Genomic DNA, 20,737 nt, shown 5'->3' with positions numbered 1-20,737 from the left:
TCTGTATTTTATGTATATAAGTTTAGGTTCGTTATTTATAGTTGGTTTACACAGCTTTGTGTATGTATGTGTATATATAGACACGTGTGTGTGTGTGTGTGTGTGTGTGTGTGTGTGTGTGTGTGTGTGTGTGTGTGTGTGTGTGTGTGTGTGTGTGTGTGTGTGAGATTTACATTGCTGTGCTTGAGAGCCACCATCTACTGAAACCAAATTCCCTGTATGTGTCTGCACATATACTTGGCCAATAAACACTATTCCGATTCAGATACATCTATATATACACTGTCAAAGATACTTGTCTTTGAGTGAAGATTTAAGGTGATAGGACATAAATAAATGCAACTTGAATCTTTACTGAAGCTCAGTATTTGACACAGAGTTCAAGTTCAATGCTGTAATAACTAATAATGATTAATATAATAATAACTGTAATATTGGCAGTATAATATTTACATCACCAACATGAGATGATTTTAGTCTCATGAACAACATTAGCTAATTGTTATTTACTAGCTAATCTTAAAATGACTGTTCAGGACAGAAATGAAGCCCAACAATCATGTTTTTACAGTCCCGCGGTCTCAGCTTTAGATACTCAACAAATCAAACAAAGCTCATAAAAAAATAAACAGATGAACAAAAACTGTTTCTCTTCCATTTCAAACAATGCTGTATGAAACGTTTCAGCGGTTAGTATCAAAAAACAAGTTACCAGGTTTGACAGGCTCATGCCCACTCACGTCAGACCACTGGCTTGTGCCTGTCCGTTCGACAACCTCGGACCGTCCAAACCTCTAACTTCCACCCCAATACCACAGGACGAGCCCCCAAGCTGTTACGAGTTCAAAATTGGGGATGGAGACAAGAGAAAAAACCACAATAACAACACTGGTCCGGCCGGGTTAAGTCAAACGATGATTTTAATGATCTACCTGTTGAATTATTTCCAAAGTGTGCCAAATTGGACATGATTAAATTAAAAGTCTACTCACTGAAATTACTGGTAGAGGGTCTGTTTTGATTTTGATGAGGATCCGCGTGTGTCTAATGCAGTTAAAGTCGGTTAAGAGTATTTAATGAAGTTGAAAAAGTATGAAAGAAATGCTGGGTTAGAGTCCCAAGAAATTGAGTTAAAGGCTCAAGTAGTTTGGTAGGGAATTGGTCATGTTGTTGGTTAAAGTCCAAATTGGTTATAAGTGTGGACCTGTGTGATTATAAGTGAGGGAAAGGCTCCATTGACCTCTAGGTTGCACTTGCCTTAGTCAGACTCTTGTTTTAGGGTGTTGACTGTTGTTTCAAAGTGTTATAAATTATTATAGGACGGCAGTCGGAAACTGCTAAGAAGCGCATAGCCCGGAGGTTACGCTCCCTCCTGGCCATGGACGCGCGGTCTTGACCTGTCGGCGAACAGGGTTAGTTCAGTTTGGCTTATCTGTGGGGTACAGGGCATCATGGAATAAGCTAGGAGTTAGAGTCTCCTCACCATTTGAAACGGTGTGATGTGCTTTTTTGGACACAGTTAAATTGAGTTAGGAACTTTAGAAATTAGGCCATAGGTTGTTCTGGAGGAAACAGATACTGGTTAATTGATTACAAAAAAGTTAGACTTTCTTCGGTTGGACCCGTTAACTTAAATTTGTCGAAATTTGTTAGGTGCTAAATCTGTCAGGCCTGTCAGTGATTGTAAATATAAGACGTCTTTGTAATATAAAATAACAGAGCTTTGTGTGAGACTGTGTGTGGCGTGCAGCTGCAGCGCTGCGAGCTATTTTTAGACTGTGTGTGAACATGCAAATGAGGTGGCTGCTGTGAAGCGCACAGAGGAGTTTTGCTTGCTGTTTAGCGTGTTATTGAGTTTTATAATTATGATTTGTAAATAATGATACATGCCTGTAATTAAAACGCTGATTTTGCTGATTATAATATTACAAATAAGGTTTTGAATGACTAGGGTGAATGTTTGATGTTTGGCTGGGTTTTGATATAGAAGAGACAAATCATGTATGATTTAGACCGGCACTTCAGCCGGCAGAGTAAGATTGTGATGAAAATGATATTAAATAAATCTCTTAGTGTGTTGATACAGGTGGCTATGGGCCTGGACCAACTGCCCCCACAAGCACAGCGGCCGAAGCACAATTATAGTAATGGAAACCACACTCAGCAAGAATCAGCAGCTGTGGAAAAGACAGCAGCTAGCAGAGAATTAAAGGAGAAATTAAGAGAAGTTTTTAACACATAAAATTGGGGCCAACAGACTTGTGGAAGTTGGGAAGGTGTCCGGAGCATCACAACAAAAGGTGAAACAAAAACACACACAAGCAGAGTAATGTGAGAGAGGCACGTGCTAGAGGAATGCCTCGTTTGAAAAAAAAAAAAAAAGAAAAAAAAAAAGTTAAATTAACCCACCTACAAACGCACACACGTGCAATGAAGAAACAGCTTAAATTCATGAACACGTGAAGATTTTCCAGCAAGTTTAAAGCAGCGAAACTTAACATACACCTGTTGTTAAATAATAAAGTTTATCCACTACTAACAAATAAACTCTCTGGGTTGCAGGACAACAACTTAACTTCAAAAAAGACACTGGCCCAACCCGGGGTAGCGGTCATGTCCGGTTGGGGGCTCTTTTCTGACCGTTTCCTCGTGGCTGCGTGCAGCGGGGCTAGGGGAGGGTTTGTGCTGACTAGGGCTGCCACAAACGACTATTTTGATAGTCGACTAGTCACCGATTATTTTTGCGATTAGTCGACTAATCAGATCATCATCCATTGGACGTAAAACGTACAGCAGCATCTGCTCTTATATAACTATCATTAGCTTACAGCTTTAAGTGTTTAAGGTATGTGCTAACTAAAAATAAAGACAAGATGATAGTTTATTAAATTTTAATGAAATTTGCAGATTGTTTCGGTGAAGTTTAATAAACTCCTTGCTATCTAAAATCTAACAGGACACCGGAGTATATTCTCAGCATCTCACACTTCTGATAATCAGCTGTCTGCTTGAGGTTTATTCAGCTGTGTAAAAACTATAACTTTAATCGGGCCTCGGGGACTTGGGTCCTGGTTTGTGTGTTGCTGGGGTTGTGGGCAGGTGGGTGCGTGGGGGCCCATCCCTGGCACATGGTGCCGCCGGTGTGTCGAGTCACCTGGGGGGCTCTTCAAATGGTGGGGGAGATTGTCACACCTTGCAGGAGCTTTCCTCCTTCAGCCTCTCCTCAGGAACTCTCTGCAGGAGGAGGAGATACAGGAGAGGTGGAGGAAGATCTCAGCCTGGGCGTCTATCGTCTCATGTAATCTGGAAGATGAGTGGATGGGGGGGGGGGTGCAGTTTTCTCTGTGGGTGGGGTTGGGTGGACTGTCCCGGGCTCTGTGGGGCCGGGGGGCGCTGCTGCGCTGGGCCCCGGTCTGGATGGGCCTGGGCCCCCTTTACCTGGCGGGTCGCAGAGTATGGGAGTGCCTACTGGGGTCAGCGGGGGAGCTGGCCCCAGGGAGGGGTCACCTGCCGCTCCCTTCCTTCTCTCCCCATCTCCAGCTGCCTCCCTCTTCCCGCTCCACCACAACCACAGCCTCCCTGCTGCTGCGGAGTCGGGGCGGTCTGCTTCTCCCCGCCGCAGGGAAAAGGGTAACACCACCTGGGTCTGGGTGCAGTTCCCCCCTCCAGGGGCAAGGGTACCTAGACCCGGTTTGTAGAGTACGCTTGGGGAGTGTGATCGTGTATACAGCGTCTCTTTATGTCTGTCTCCACATCGGTTGAGTGTGAAGTGCACATGAGAGCATGAGGGTGGGAATGGATGTTTGTGTCTGTGTGTGCCTGTATGTCTGTGTCTATATGTCAAGTTGGGTATCAGACGCCACCTCTCTGGGGACATCTCAGGCCTCCAAACCTTGGAGGGCCTATCTCCACCCACCACCACTTCCCCTGCCGGTGGCGTACTCCCTCAGGTGTCGGTGCGTTGGTGGTTCTTTGTGTCTGGGGGTGGGCATCCGTGTACACACCGGCTCACTCCTTGGCGGCCGCTTATCGGGGCCTGGAGCCTGGGGCTCGCTCGGACCACTTCGGAGGTGGGGTGCCCCCGGCCTCTCGGCCTGGGGCTCGGTCACTCAGGCACAGCTGGCTGCCAGCGGAGCTCACGGGCACGTCACTGCAACTCCCCTGGCTTCTGCTCCGCGGCTGCTGAATGAGCCCTCATCTGGGACTCTCCTCAGCTCTTACTGGGACAGTGGCGCGGCTGCCCCTCTGTGGGTCTTCCTTGGTCTCTTGTGTTCTGGGGGCCTCTGGATGTCTGGAGTTTTGATCTCCTCCATACCTGCTTGATACCATAAAGGATAGGGCTGTGGCTCCCCACACTCCCTAGCAGATCATTACATGGAGAAACCTTTGGAATGCAAGCATGCTGATCCACACAGGTATGCACACAGGTGTACACATGGGTATTCACAGACGCGGACTACAGCTTTCTTGGCTGCTGCCTCAAAGCACATTGTGCGCTGTCTATCTTGCGTGCTGCACAATATCGTTTATTATTTAGTAACTATTGATATCGATTGCTAGCTAGTTTATTGTGATGGTGCTTTTTTTTTCTTATTATGTTGCTGCAATGCGTCCTGTCATAGAACCCTCCAACGCATAGTGAGGGCTGCAGAGAGGATCATTGGTGTCTCTCTCCCCTCCCTCCAGGACATTTACAGCACCCGTCTCACTAAAAAAGCCCTTTGCATAGCGGCTGATCCCACGCACCCAATGCAAAGCTTCTTCAAGCTGCTGCCGTCGGGGAGGAGACTGCGGAGTCTCCAGGCCAGGACCAGCAGGCTGAAGGACAGCTTCATCCATCAGGCTGTCAGGAAGCTAAAATCCCTCCCGATTCTGCCCCCTCTCCCCTCTCTCCTCCACGGTCTCACTGAACTCTGTCACACACACTCACACACACACACACACACACACTCTCTGACTCACTCACTGGCCTGCACCAGTTACCAGTCACTTTGTGGAGCATTGGACTGCCATTACCTCATAAGACTTTGTGTTACACTATCTCTTACCGTACATTACTAAATCTCCATTTGCACTATTTGCCTATTTGCACTACTCTGCCTGGTTTGCACTCAATGTCATTTACCCTTATATTGTATATTGTATAGCTTTCTTGTTATATGTAAAATTGTATTATATTATTTAATTTTTTTTACTTTAAAATATTTTACTTGCATTTTTAATCACTCTTATATTTAAATGTTCATTTTCTATTTTATCTAGGGATTGAGAGTAACGAAGTTTCTATTCTCTGCATGTCCTGTACATGTGGCAGAATTGACAATAAAGTTGACTTTGACTTTGACTTTGTGTTCGTTTTGTTTTTTCTCTTTATGCTTGATTACAGGCTGCTTTGTCGGCCCGGAAAGCCGAGGGTGACCTGGACTCCTGCTCTCCCCCCTACCATCTTTGCTCTCTCCTCTACCATCTTTGATGTGACCCTGACCAAATGCTACAGCAGCTGGACCCACAACAACAACCTGAAAATGTCAACAGTGCTGCAGGAAAACGATCTCATGCAGCGGAGACGGAGAGCGTTAAATCCAAGGCCCGTTTCACTACACGGGGAGATTTCCAGACAGCTTCAGCTGACAGAGCTGTGACGAGACGCCCATTAAGCCCAGATGAAAAGTGAGGCCGAGCAAAAGAATGCTGACCTTAACAACTCTGCATTAAAACTGTGCAGGACAGTGACGGACCAACACGGACGTTCGGGCAGCAAAAAGGGCGTGCCAGAGACAGGAGGAGGTCAGGAGGCACCTTGGAATGAACAAAAGCACCAGGAGAAAATAAGCTGAAGGCACAGGTGTCGGGGCTCGGCCAGGAGCTGACCTCTGAGAAGAGCCGAACAGCAAAGCTGTAGAAGGCCATGGAGCAAAGCAAGGGAAACATCAATGGACTTCATTCTGACTTGTACGGAGAAGACTCTGAGGTTTCTGCCCTCAGTAAGAGCTCAAGGCATCAGAGCAGGAACTGAACATGGCTCAGGAGGAGCTGGCTGATAATCGAACCCATCAGGCTTGGAGTCCCAGACACAGGACTTCGAATCAGGCCGGAGCAGGAGGTCGCCAAACCTGACGAAAAAGCTCCAACAGCAGGAGCAAGCCCTGAAGGAGCTACAGAAGCAAAAGGGTCAAGTTAAGGAGGAGCGGAACAAGGAGAAGATGCAGGATACTGGAGAAAAGGACTGCCTCAATTGGGGCCAGAACCAGTATGGACAGAACTTTGAGCAGCAGCACCAACGGATGCAAACGGACTGAAAAGGAGGAGGGCAGGACCCCAGGGCACGCTTCAGGCCGTGGTTTACCCAGAACACCAGAACAGGAAAGTGATGAACATAAACACCCACATCTACATGCACTGACTCAGAATGAAGAGAAACACACATATGCACATATGCACTTGTTGATTGAGTGAGAAATGACACACACACACACAAATCGAAATGCTGATTCAATTCACTGAGAAGTGATCCACACACACACGCTGATGCAATGAAGAATGCTTTACTAACAAATGCTGCACATGTAACCCACATAAAAATAAAAAGAACTGCATCTATAACTAAATTGGAATCTTAAATTCCAACCGGAGTGTGTCCGTGAAGGCATCGCGACGCGTCGTGACGCACGCCACGCCGCGAGTCTGCACGTGCCTGTTGTGACCAATCATATTTGCGAGGCACCGATATATGCCTTCCGGGTTGTCGTCTCGAAAAGACGCGGGGGAGAGGCGTTAGCGGATGGAAGCAACAGGTACGTGGGGCGAGCGCTTTTCGCTGTTTACTATCTTGACTTGTTTTTGAATTAATTGTGGATTGCGTTCAACAGTATTTTGATACCGCCGCGGGTAGATGCGTGGGGCTCGTATGTGACATCGCACGTAGTGAATGGTGAGTTGAGCCTGAATGTTTGTTTGTATTTGTAACCTGTATCAGTATGCCAGTGCTATTAGCTGATGGGATAGCTAAGGCTGAGGCCTACTACATTACTACTACTCTCACTTTACGTGGCTGTAGTTTTGTTATTAGAGATTGTTATTTATTTTAATTTATTACAATGGTTGGATATGTATTTGTTGTATATTGGTATTTTCTCATGAACTTTATTGTGTACACTGGAACTAAAGCTAGCTTGGGAAATTTAGATGAATTTTGCTAATAGTGGTCCTGTGATTATAGTGCAGGCTAGTGGTGCCCTGGAGAGACCACAGCGACACCACTACCTTGGATGGCGAGCTAGGCCCAACGAGCCAGAACCCCAGCTACAACTTCCTGCGGTCTGGTAGGAGGCTGCTGCGGCCTACACTCTCCCCCCTGGTTTTCAGTCCCCCAAATCTCACTTTCGAGATCTCAGTCTTGGAATCTCAGTTCTGATCATCACACTTCCAATTTCAACCTGTTACAGACTGTCATACGCGTTGGACTTATATCAATCATGAAATAGCAACTTTATGGACATTGTCTGCCGGGGGTTGGAGGAGGTTGCTGCACCGCTGTGCAGCGGATATTTTACAAGCTTGAATTATGTTTTATCTTTTTCCTGTCTGCAGAATTTATAAATATTGGTATTTGGTAATTGCACTTTATTTTCACTATAAATAATAACTGTAATCACAATATCTGTGGTTGTATGTTTATTGTACTTCACTCACCTCCTAGAGCCGAATCTGATATCTTCTGAATTAGCCCAACTACTCATAACCAACTTAAATTATTTTAGCTTATGTACTTGCTACACACACAAACATCCAAATACGGAGTCTGTTACAACAACAAGAACCCATTGATTGTTTATTGGTTAAATGCATTTCATGCCACCCAGAGGGCATCTGTGTAGATTTAGGGGACAAGGATTAGTGAATGTCCACAAACAATTCACCAAGCCTGTAAAAGAAGGGTGGATGTTTTGTCTTGCTTTGTTTTGTTTTTGCAAGAACAGAAGGATGATAGAGACTAAGGGGGGAGGCTGTAGCTTCACAGGAGTGTGAACTGCAGACTTAACCCTTTGGTTGCTAATTTTGAGTTACTGATGTTTACATTAAGAAAATTGTGTTTTATTAGCTGTATTTCGATTAATGTATCATATTATATGGTTGGGAATGTTAAATGCTAAAGTGAAGAAAAGGTTTGATTTCACTCATAAGTGAGCAGATTATTATTAACCATAGCGGGTCACTGTAAAGAGTCAATCAACTTTTATAGAGATAAAAAACAAAAAACCCTAATAAGCCTAATTCTTAAAGACCCCTCAAATTATTTACTAGATGTTTATTTTTGAAAATTAATAAAAATCTGAGTTTAACAAAACATTTTAAATGTAAATATCAAGCTTACCTTTCTTTCTTCCATAAAATGTGCTTGTGGGCATGCCAGCCATTTTGAAAAGGTGGGAAAAACAATTGGCAAGGCCACACCCACACATGTGATATAATGTTAAAGGTACTGTTGTCCTCTCTAAGAAACATCAGGACTTAGAGGAGTGGCAAGTAGAGTAGGAGAGCTACAAGCAAAAACTAAATGTGTACTACAGTGCGCAAAAATGAATTACTGGGTCAAAAGGGGTTTATGAGGGACATTTATAAAACTAAAAATCCCACAAACTTTAAAGTGCACTTGAAAAGCTCACACAAGAAGGTTAACCTAGCTTACCTTGAAGAGCTCATCAGGGGGAGCACACTCCCCCTCCTTGAAGAGCTCCCCCACTTAACCAGCATCCCCAGAAAACAGCTAACCCCAGATAAGGCAGCGTGATGCATCCCGAGACAACAGGACTGGGACATCTAAATAAATGTGTGAGTCAATCGCCTTCAAAAAGGTTATCAATTCATTTGAACTAAAATTAGGAACACCCGGTGCTGCAAGAGTTAATAGTCTCAATACCCAAGGATAAGCGGAAGAGCATGATTGATATAATGGAACTAGGATTTGGTTACACTTAATTTTTGCAAAACACAACTAAAACTATAACTGAAACTAATCAAAACTAAACTCAAATTAAGGACTTTCTGAAAATAAAAACTAGACTAAACTAGCAAAGAATTGGTAAAAAAAAAAACTAATTACGACTGGTATAAAATTGAAAATCTGGAGTCGAAACTAAATAAAACTGAAAACTAATGAAAATGGCAAAACGATTAAAACCCCGGTGCAGAGATTGGCAAATCTGACCAGGAAATGTTATAAAATGAATTGTCGGAACAGTCAGCGTTAAAGTCACCTTTGACAGTCCAGACTAAGATGGCGTTGAACATCTTCAGGGCGGAAAAGGGTTGGTGTGACCAAGGTGTGGTTTGGCTTGTTGTATGTATATTTTGAGATGATGTGGCTCTGGAGGGACCAGTTACCAGGGCATGGAAGGAGGACAGACTCATTAAATGAGGAGAAGGAATTTCCTGGGATTGGAGATCCTCTGGGTGAGTGGTTGACTGAGAGCATGTATAAAATAAAAGTTATCTGTTGTTATTGATTGGTAATAGATTGATAATTGGCCACATTTACAGCTGTATTGACTTGTTGTGGACGTAGTCGACTTCAGGTTTAAGCACTCTAATCAACAGGTTGAAAATAGTGATATTAAAGGAAGAGTATGCAGCGCCACCCTGTCAGACGCCAGTGACGGTGGGGCTCACTGATGAATCAGGTGAGCTGGATTCATGGCTGATTCAAAACTAAGATTCCCCTGCTGTGGTCAGTAAGGGGAAGACAGGGGGAAATAGAATTTAAAAGAGGCATTTATAAACGTTTATGTGCCAAGTTAAATGGGATAAAAGGGGATGTTTTTACGCTTATCTTGGCATCAGCTTTATTATTGCATCAGAATCATATAACAAGCATTGCATTAAACATTTATTGAAGTTTTTGACATTGTACTAACGTTTGTCTTCCAGTGATTGTTATAACCGCAGGTTAATCTTCTATTCTTAATCGTATATTCACAGGTGTCAGGATAATCATGTGATCTTCTATTGCAGGTGTAACCATGATCATTTTTATACATATTGCAGTTTGTTGCTCATTATAGAGTTGTGCACAAGTTAATAAGGGTTAAAAGCTACAGTCAGCGCGATGTTTGGCTGATCTATGGTGTGGAGTGACTTCGAGCATGGAAGGCTGCACGTGCTTACATAACACTGATATCATGTTATTCTTTGTGATCTTTTATTCAATTATATCTTTAAGTCAAGTTTTAAATAGTGGTAGTTAATTAAATGACATTCATTTAAGATCATATTCTTGGGTCAGAGCATCACACGCAGATCAACTTAACAACCTGGGAGACCTTGTAGCTGCAATATTGTGTCTCCATATGGGACAGTAGGCGGAAGCAAACACATGATTTTTGGGGGGCAAAGGTGAGGATTAAAAAAAAAACGGCTAATTTGTTTTTGATGTCTTCTCTTAATATGAGTGGTTTTAGTAATCTTCAGACACACCTTGCAAATGTGCTTATAATGAGTTTGCACTCGGCCTTTTGAAGGTCATAAGCTTTGTTCGGCGTGATGGTCCGGACTGATAAAGTGTAGGAAATGCCTTGAGTGCAGAGGGCTAAATGCAAACACGCTTACACACATAGGATATGATTAGAATAAGTCCCTGGGACATTCTGAATATTCTAAACCAATTCTGAATCACTAGAAGGTCAGTAGATAACAACATTAGATTATTAGGGTTAGGAAGAGAGGTGTTTTGGTTTTCTGTCTCTTACAGAAAAAGGAACAGACACCAGATGAGGTCACAGAGATGCGAGGATCCTCCGCAGCAGAGACAGACACAGTGACTGCCGAGACACCAACTGGGTCCAAGTGTCATGGCGTTTGGGCTCCAGCTAGTCACCTCAAAAGGATGGATCCCATAAACACAGCAATAACCATGAAGGGGTTGGCGGAGATCCAGGAACACCAGACCAACGAGGTTCGAGAGGCTCTGCTATTGTTGGAATAATTGTTTTTCTTACATTTGAACTGCGCAAACACAGAGGTCATCTCACCTATGGTTCGCTCATCAGGGGGACAAAGGACCTCAGGAGTGAGAAGAGATGAACCCGGCCACACTGGGTTATAGGGTGTTGGTGAGCTCATTATTCTAATGACCTCATCAGGGGGAATTGTTAGATTATAATATTATTTTATGCCATGTTATACCCTTAATTAAAGATTATGAATTATGTAGTTTTAGTTTGCATTATTCTCCTGAATTAGAAGAAGCTGATAACTATTGCATTAGTTAAACTGATTTGCATTACATTAGACTGCTGATTTATTGTGGATAAATGATATTGTTTTATGATGTTATCAGAAATACTGTTTGCAGAAAGGCATCGCCTTATTTGTCTGATTAGAAGAGAACGGAACATGCTGGAGTTTTCTGCCCCATCTCAGCAGGAGCAGATAAACGGGGAGCCAAGGTCGTAGCTTAGGCGCCGTGTGAGAGAAAAGCATGTGAATGTTTAGGCTTTTATGATAAGGTGGGGGCACCAGAGGCTATAAGAGTTTGATCAATGCTCCACCATTTTGAGATCTGAGGCTGTCTGCGTACAGTGTCCATCTCCCACATGTGTGATCATTAAAATCATCGTTTGACTTAACCCGGCCGGACCAGTGTTGTTATTGTGGTTTTTTCTCTTGTCTCCATCCCCAATTTTGAACTCGTAACACTGGTGGCAAGTGGCATCTTGGCGGCTGCACGCTTGACTTTTCTCAGTTCATGGGCAGTTATTTTGCGCCTTGGTTTTTCCACACGCTTCTTGCGACCCTGTTGACTATTTTGAATGAACCGCTTGATTGTTCGATGATCACGCTTCAGAAGCTCTACAATTTTGAGACTGCTGCATCCCTCTGCAAGATATCTCACTGTTTTTGACTTTTCTGAGCCTGTCAAGTCCTTCTTTTGACCCAGTTTGCCAAAGACAAGGACATTGCCTAATAATTATGCACACCTGATATAGGGTGTTGATGTCATTAGACCACACCCCTTCTCATTACAGAGATGCACATCACCTAATATGCTTAATTGGTAGTAGGCTTTCGAGCCTATACAGCTTGGAGTAAGACAACATGCATGAAGAGGATGATGTGGAGAAAATACTCATTTGCCTAAATTCTGCACTCCCTGTATAGCTTTAGAAAAATTTGCATAAGAAGCACTTGCAGCAACAAAAACATAATATTCCAAACTTGCAGCAACAAAAAGATAATATTCCAGAAACACGCTTTGCCGATGTTCATAACACTTCTTACGTTGGCATATACATCAGTGCAAATTATTGCATGTCCGCCATTACCTGCCCGAAACCGGAAGTGACGTCATTTTTGTGGGCCTTATAAGCCTATGTTGATGTTCATAAAAGTCATGTGCATATTACTATTGTACAACACTTTGGTCTACCAGGTGTGTTTTTAAAGTGCTATATAAATAAATGATGATGATGATGATGATGATGATGATGATGATGATGATGATGATGTTTGACTTCATGCTTTTCCGTATTGTTTCTGGGATCCTTAGAACTGAAATTACACTGTTGGAAATATTATAATGCATCAAAATAAACTATTTATTTTCATTTTTCCTGTAGTATATAAAAGGACTGTTACAGATGAACTTGGATACTAGGATATGTATCCTGTGTCACTAAAAATACATTTTATTTTAGTTTTATACATTGATTAATGACCTGTGACCATGGGTCATTGTAGCATCACAGGGAAGGTTGAAGCCGTCCACTGCACCTGTATGGCCGGAGTTGCGGAGACCTGCAGCCATGTCGCTGCTCTTCTGTTTAATGTAGAAGCAACAGTGCGGATCTGTGGCACAAGGACTGTTACAGATGAACTTGGATACTGGGTTTTGCTGGGTAATATGATCAAGATACAATCAGAGGTTGGCCATAAGATGGACTTTTCCTCTTCAGCTGCCCAAAAAAGGCTCTTGATCAAAACATAAACAGACCATCCGTATGGAAAGGTAAAACTAGCCGTCCTCAAAAAAAGTAAAATCCTACCTGCTACTGTGGAAGAGTTGTCACCGCCATAGGGCTTTGGAGCGTGATGTCACGGGGGTGGGCGTGGAAAGGATTTTGGCCTGATGCGCCATTTTCCGGGTCCAAACAAAGTGCAAGCGAAAAAGGAGCGAAGGCACACACAACAGCCATGGTTCGTACTTGCTGTGTTGCCGGCTGTGGAATAAGCTTAAAAAGGGTTTGTCTTTTTTATTCTTTCCCAACCTGGAAGCATCATGAGGGAGCTTATATGGCGGACCTTACAAAACGAAGGCGTCTAGCCTGGATAGCAGCCATGAGACGGCTTGATATCCAGTTTGCTCTCCAGATATCTGTTGGTGTGCTCCAGACATTTTTACTCCGGCAAGTTCTGTATGTTCATAACACTCTTTATAGCTTAATAATATTATCGTTGGGGTTCTTGGAGGTTATAGAAATTGCAAATGTAACCCATATCAACTACTCCCTGTCACATGACCCATGTCAGCTGATTTGAGGCCCCTCTTCTGATTGGCTCCTTCCACGTCGCGGCAACTCTGAAAACCGGCTGTGAAGGGATACTTCCGGGTTCGACTCCTGCTGTGGCTGTGAGCTTATGGCATTTAGAACGGCGTTGGAAAACAAAGCGTTTTCTCCTCAATTCATCTGTAACCTCATTTCACCTCAGCGGTAAATGTCCTTAATATCTTTCAACCTTTGGTTGTCAGTAACCAGCCGATCGTTTTCGCGATTAAAAAATGACTTTGTGCGGCAGTGTTCCCACCGCGAGCAGAACTCCGGTTCAAAAAGCACTGTTTTTGAACACTTTTATTTACTTAAGCATTTTTATGGGCTTACTTTGAAACAAAGTGCGATTGAATGATTATTGTTATGTGTTGCCTTGAATTCGGCTATGCTGTCTGTTAGACAGTTGTTTTTCTTTATTGTTGTTTTTGTATTGTTTGTAGCGAACGCTACTGGAATGTATAGATTAAGCTACGTAGCCAAGATGATTAATAATTTAACTGTTGTACATTGATTGATGATGATTTATGATTTGCATTATTACATAGACTTGCAGAAAAATATATTTGTTTTCCGGTAAACTGAATCGAACTTGATGTGCTAATGGACATTTTTCTGACCTACAGGTCAGGTTTTTTTTCCCCTTTGAATTGATCTTCTTCATATTGAAGTGGCGAGCCGGTAGGAACATTCTTTGTTTTCCCCCACTTAGCCGTCTTTGGATTATGGACATATTTCCCCATTGTATGCAGCTGGACCCTAAGGAGGAATACCTTAAAAGTGAACTTTAAAAAGAAAAGGACCAAAAAAAGGACTCTTAGCAAAAGGACTCTTGCACAGAAAAAAATCCCAGCATTGATTTATTATTTAATTGTGGACATTTACGTTGTGTGTTGTATTAATTATTTTGTTCCCTTTCCCCTATTTATTCAATATATTTTTGGTACAAGACATTGCAGTCTTTGGTCTCATCATTCACACCATCTAGGCTCCATAAAGAAGTATTTCTTCTGCGCATCAGTCAGTAAATTCATCCATTGACATAAACTAGTCCTTAAATAACTTTGCGTTACACAAACAAACATAGAATTGAGTGACTGTGGAGACATACGTGCTATGTAACGATTTGCTAACTCTTTCGCACAACTGTAGGGAAGCCTGCCTATGAAATGAATCAAACAAATCCAAACTGGTTACCAACGTTAAACATAGGGCACTCCGAAATCCGAACGTGAGGGTTAGGGTCAGGGTTAACAAGATACGTGAAGATATCGGGGTAGGACAGTGGTGGTAAGTACTCTGGGTCTTTACTCCACTGCCGTATTTCATTCGGAAGCAGACATCTGAAACACCCGGGGCTTAGCCCTAAAGGGTAGTATGGATGTGGGATTCTTTTTTTTTTTCTTTTGTTTTTTTTTTTGGGGGGGGGGGGGGGGGGGTAGACATTACTGAAAGATTAATTGGAGCATAACTGAGCCACTGTGTGAGAGCTGAGCAGCAAAAGGAAATTAAGTGAGGGTAGAAATGACTGAAAGATTAATAGGCTTTATTATGAATTTTGTTCAAAAAGGAATGAATTCATATAGGAAAAAATATATATCACATATGCAGGACACCTTAAACTAGTATTTTAATTAAGCAGCAAGGCAGAACAAAGTTGGGGCTGCATCAAGACACGAGGACTAAACCCCAATTCAACCAGACCCAGAACTGATCCGGAATTAAAACAGGACTACAACAGTTCAAAATCAGGACTACTTAGGACTTAACCAAGACAGAACCAGAATCAGAACTAGATGATAGTAGCACTAAAAATCATCATAGACCCGCACTACACTTATTTTTTTAATTCTACCAAAAGTACACTATTTACATTCAGAAAAGTTTATGTAATTATTTAGCCTTCATAAGCCTGCATAACTTAATAAATATATAACTTGAAAAATAACAAACCTGAAAAGAAACACTAGGTACGAGATACACAAGTACCTATGATACGGATTTTGATAAACAACCATTTGACTAACATGTGTTTCTCACCTGCTCTTGTTCCCTTACTGTTCTGTCCTCATTCTCCTCTCTCTCCCTCTCTCTCCCTCTTTGTGCTGACAATCATCAAATATACAGTTGAAACCAGATATTTACATACTCTTCAGATCAAAACAGATACACTTTTTTAATTGTAACATCAAATCAGACTACCGTAATTGTCGGGCTATAAGCCGCTACTTTTTGCACAAGCTTTGAACCCTGCGGCTTTTAGTCAGGTGCGGCTTTTCTATGGATTGTCCATCATTTTTATCATATCGTAAGACAATTTGTTTTGTTTGTTCCGCTGTTGTACGGCACTACGTTGCCTGGCGGAAGGGCATGTGACTCCGCCACGGCCCTTCTGAGGGTGTTCGACTCCGACACTGACAACAAGGATTTCTTTGGTTTTGAAAGTGACAACGAAGGAAAGAAGCTGAGAGTGGATGACGTAGCAATCCTGAGCCTGTTCGTATCCGACACTGGAGAAGAGGAATTTGGTGGTTTTAGTGCGCAGGAAGAAGAGAAAGATGGTGGTGAATGACTGACTTTTCTTCTTGTTAAAGCTGTGTCACTGCACCTGAGCCTAAAAGGTAGTCCGAATCCATTTTTCTGGTGTGCTGTAGGTTATTGTTATGTACTACATTTGTTACTCATTTATGAAGCACAGCACATGTTTCGTACTTGTAATTACCGCTACTTGTACATATACCTAAAAAGTTATGCAAATATGTACCCATAACTTGTTTTTCAAAATATTAATAAAAGGGGTGTTTCTCCAAACAGCCATCTCTTTCCTGACAATTCGCTTTGTGCATATTCTCTTACATATGATAAGTCAACATTGAAACACCTGCGGCTTTTGGTCAGGTGCGGCTAATGTATGTACAAAACAGGATTTTCCCCTGATTGTAGCTTGTGCGGTTAATATTCAGGTGCGCTTTTATAGTCCGGGAAATACGGTAAATGTTTATTTTTTTAGATTGATAAATATAAAAAAACATATTTGTTAACTTTAAGAGTAAATAGAGAAACTATCTGTATTTCTTAATTTTAAATGGCACCAAATTGTATTCAAAATTGAGCCACACTTATGGAGCTCCACAATCCTTTTCCTGGTGTTTTGGTTGACATCTCTTAATTTTCCATTTCAAAGAAACAGGCTCTGTGTTTTGTCTTATATGCATCCACAGCTGTTCCACCAATTTACTCACATGGACTCTACTAACCTATCAGAAGCTTCTTCAGCGCAGAATGGAATCGTCTGGAGTTTTCTTATTAATTAACAATAAACTTAATGTATATGTACTCCTAAATTTGATGAAAGTGATTAAAATAGACAGCTCTGTCTCTCTTTATTCTGACATTTAACTAATTCAAAAGATATTTCAATATTTATTTATCTAAAACAAAATAAGTTTACTCTAAATTGATGTTGTACAGTAAAAAAAATGTTCTTGTGTTTTCCATAAAGTGTATGTAAATATCTGGTTTCAACTGTGAATATACTGCTGTGTATTGAAAGTCCTCTTGTTTTGCATAGATATACTGAACAACATACAAAGCACAATATATAAAATAACATCTACCTGAGTTTTTTCTTTGAAAGAAGCTCCTTATGTCCATTCTTGTATATCAGTGCATTACTGAAACAGATTTATTTAGCCGTGGAGGGAAACAACTGAAAATATGAAATAAACACACATAAGCTAAGACTCTCTAAAGAAACAGCATTGTTGTTGTTCAGCTTTTGTTGTTCACCAGCGCCTCTTCTTCTTGAGGACTCTGAGGAAGAACCACCTGTCCTCAGACATCCTGGTGAACTTCTATCGCTGCACCATCGAGAGCATCCTGACCAACTGTATAACAGTCTGGTACGGGAACTGCTCTGCCTCGGACCGGAAGGCGTTGCAGAGGGTCGTGAAAACTGCCCAGCGCATCGCCGGAGCACCACTTCCTGCCATAAAAGACATCTACAGGAAGCGGTGTCTGAAAAGGGCTGGGAAAATCATCAAAGACCCCAGTCACCCATCACATGGACTCTTCACCCTCCTGCCCTCTGGGAGGCGCCACAGGAGCCTCCGGACTAAGACCACCAGGTACCGGAACAGCTTCTTCCCCACAGCTGTCAGACTCCTGAACTCTGCCTCCTGACATCTGACCCACGTTAAACTCATGCACTGAACATACACACACCCACAATGGACAACTGTACCCTCAAACACACAATAATAACATGGAGTGAACCACCACTCACAACCACTAGCACTTTATATAGCCTCTGTAGAAACTATCTACACCCTCACTTATCTTAACTGCACTACTGTATAGCTCTGTGTAAATAATCATTCTGTACATTCGATAATCTTTAATCCTACAACTGTTTACAACTTGCATAGTTCCCATTTCTGTATAGCTGTATATCTCAGATTTCTGTAAAGTTATTTATTTCATATTCTGTATAGTTTTTCATATTTATATCCTGTTCATAGCCTGTACATAGCTTGTACTCACTACAGCCTGTACATACTTATAGTTATAGAATATTCACAACATACTTCATACCGTGTACATTATAACATACCATAATAGACCCATTTCTGTAATATACTTACATATCTATACTATTGCTAATATATATTGTAATATACCTATATCACTAAAGCACTTCTGGATGGATGCAAACTGCATTTCGTTGCCCTGTACCTGTGCATGTGCAATGACAATACAGTTGAATTCTATTCTTTTCATTTCGCCATTTGTTGATTAACTTGAAGAGCAAGTAACGTAATATTGGTCAAGTGATCAGTTTGATATCAATCTTTCGTGATACACCGTCATATTTAAAAAAAATTTTACGGTATGAATGATTTACTTTGGTACCTGGTCAATCTTCAGTTCTCCTCTGTCTGCCTAGCTCCGTTTCTCCAACAGCGCACTTGCAGTAGTGATGTGTCGGTCGCGAACGAAATGGCTCTTAGAGCCGGCTCTTTGGAGTGAACGACGCGAGCCGGCTCCTTATTGGGAGTCGGTTTTTTTTCTCTCTCTCTCTCCCTTGCACTTTTTTTCCGCGTCACTCCGCACGCGAGCCTTGTGCTTTGCACTGGAAAGAGGGGGGAGGGGCAGTAGTTACACTGGCAGTACCACAGGAACAGAGCCGGAGGGAAACAGCCAGGGACATCAACGTCACATTAGAAGGGTATAGTAATCATCCAAAACTATATTCAGTTGCGGATGATAAAGGATTCAGAAAGTTTATTCATGCAGGCCCAAATGGCAGAGAATATGCATGTTCTTTTTGTTTTCATATTTTAATTTATATTTAATTGTGTTGTGGTTTGCAGTGTTTTGTGTTCTTTCACTTTAAATTTGTTTAAAAGGAAAAAAGCTGAAAATTTAAATAGTTAAAAGTTGAAATGGAAATAGTTGGTTTTTGTATTATATTATTTATTTATTACATTTTGTGTGGAGTGAATAAATAAAAGTATATTTACAGTGGCCCCTAGAGACAAAGCACGTAAAAACTCCAAAACACGTACAAAAGACAACAGAAGTGCTCCAGGATGCTCGGGCGCAGTGTTGAGCTTTTGTTACCTAGTGGCCACACAAGCCAGCAAGTACCAACGACCGGATTTGGTGTGTGGTAGTAACAGGTAAATGAACTTTTTTTTTTTATTATTTGAATATATATGAGTGCTTGTGTATAAATACACAAACAATACACACATGCTTTCAATTGTGTAATTTAAGTGATCTAGGTAGCGGTTTTGAAAGTTCAGTTAACGCTAGAAATGTGTTTTGGAGTTTGTACATGTTTTGTCTCTAGGGGCCACCGCATATATTTATATATAAACATATATAAATAAAACCACTTCTTTTTTTACGTTAGTAATTCCTTTTGTGCATAATTTTATATTATTGTTAATAATAAATTAATTAAAGCAACAAAACAACCTGAAGAGCCGGTTTGGAGCCGAAAGAGCAGACTCTTTTTAGTGAGCCGAGCTGAAAGAGCCGGAAATCCCATCACATCGTCACTGCGGGGCGATCGTGGCTCAAGAGTTGGGAGTTCGCCTTGTAATCGGAAGGTTGCCGGTTCGAGCCCCGGCTTGGAAAGTCTCGGTCATTGTGTCCTTGGGCAAGACACTTTACCCGTTGCCTACTGGTGGTGGTCAGAGGGCCCGGTGGCGCCAGTATCGGCAGCCTCGCCTCTGTCAGTGCGCCCCAGGGTGGCTGTGGCTACAATGTAGCTGCCATCACCAGTGTGTGGATGACTGGATATGTAAAGCGCTTTGGGGTCCTTAGGGACTAGTAAAGCGCTATATAAATACAGGCCAACAATCATGTTTTTGCGGTCCCACTTGCAGATACTCAAAAATTCAAACAAAGCTCATAAAAAAATAAACAGATGAATAAAAACAGTTTCTCTAAATACAGGCCATTTACCATTCACTAACTCGCAGGCAGTAGCTGCCCCGTCCTGCTTAGTGCCTGAGCTCAGATCATACCAATATTAGGGGGGGATTTACGCACAGTCGTAAACACATACACATACAAATCCTGATTTACAAGTACAAAATATTTATGATCACATTTTGAGCCCATACTTGAGCTTTGCCAGAAAATAGCGCGTCAGGCCAAAATCCTTTCCACGCCCACCCTTGTGACATCACGCTCCAAAGCCTCCTTCTCAGCAAGCTTCCACTACTCGCACCCTGGAGTTGCGCTCCCCCAGGCTTGTACCTGTGGCTTCATGTCCTGGGGTGGGGGTTGGTTGTTCTCCTGCCCTGCACCCCATCCTTTTGTTCATATTCCAAGACTATTTTTCTTTATGTATTCTTTCCCCCCAGCAACCGCCATATTATGATGTTGCAAGCAATCACAAACTCTACAGTCTGTCTAACTCCAATGTCTACCAAGCAATCTATTATTCTCAACAGAGCTAAACTCAGCATAAACTGAACCCACATTAAAGTTAGCTCGATGCTTACCTTTAGACGAGCCCACAAACCGAGAGAAACTCCGTGATGAAGCTGGAACACTTTCCAAAAACAGGAAACAGATCAGGGAGCAGAGACCCACGTTGTTCCTGTAAGTTTACTACTTTACTCCCGTTTCATGAAAAAGCAGCTCTCTCTGCTCGAATCCTCTCCTACACACACACTTTG

At 42.2% G+C, this 20,737-nt stretch overlaps 1 protein-coding gene across 6 annotated transcripts in view; it reads right to left on the bottom strand.

Moving 5' to 3' along the window:
• Positions 1–20,737, bottom strand: part of LOC308393029 (uncharacterized protein) — a 32,316-nt gene extending 11,579 nt beyond the window's left edge. For all 6 annotated transcript variants that reach the window (XM_080876462.1, XM_080876463.1, XM_080876461.1 and 3 more), the window contains exon 1: positions 20,561–20,737. The gene's annotated coding sequence lies outside the window, so the exon portion shown is untranslated. The remainder of the gene's footprint in view (positions 1–20,560) is intronic.

The sequence above is a fragment of the Rhamphochromis sp. 'chilingali' genome, assembly GCF_963969265.1.
Source record: "Rhamphochromis sp. 'chilingali' genome assembly, chromosome: 1".
Taxonomy (NCBI): Eukaryota; Metazoa; Chordata; class Actinopteri; order Cichliformes; family Cichlidae; genus Rhamphochromis; species Rhamphochromis sp. 'chilingali'.
The sequence above is the reverse complement of the archived record's forward strand: the minus strand, read 5'-3'. Positions and strand labels throughout refer to the sequence as shown.